The following is a 556-nucleotide window of genomic DNA, read 5'->3' on the forward strand; positions in this document are numbered from 1 at the left end:
TGTATATAGCTTCGATTCGGATCTGTCTAGACCCCTAGATCATTCTTTCGGATTATTGGGTGCTCGACTGAATCTCTGCAACCTGACCCAAGGCAATTGCAGTCACCAGGAGCATTACAGCCACCAATGCAGCCATCAAGGCCACGCCCAGTCACCAAGACTATGTTGCAGGTCACTGCAGTCATCAAGGCAGCTCCAGCCACTAAGTCATTGCATTGACCAGTCACCACGGACAGTAACCCCCATCGAACCAAGAGTACCTACTGCGGGAGGCCCAAGGAAGGGTGTGCCGACCCTCACTCTCTTAGCTTGGCACTAAGTGTGCAGCACTGCATCCCCTCGATCTCAGTATAACCTCCGGCCGACATTTCAGACAAATCCTTCATCTCCTTTAAATGGGGCAACCGACTATCGGCACTGGGGATTTGACTCTGGCAGCCGAGCTTTGTGATGGCATAGTGGTAGACATCGAGGGTGGTGGAAGTTGTTGATGTGGTTAGTGGAAGTTGATTCTCCAGGCTCAGCTTCGGATGATTAATCTTCTTCTTCATGTAAC

This window comes from Letharia lupina (genome assembly GCF_014066315.1).
Source record: "Letharia lupina isolate WasteWater1 chromosome Unknown contig_3, whole genome shotgun sequence".
Classification (NCBI taxonomy): domain Eukaryota; kingdom Fungi; phylum Ascomycota; class Lecanoromycetes; order Lecanorales; family Parmeliaceae; genus Letharia; species Letharia lupina.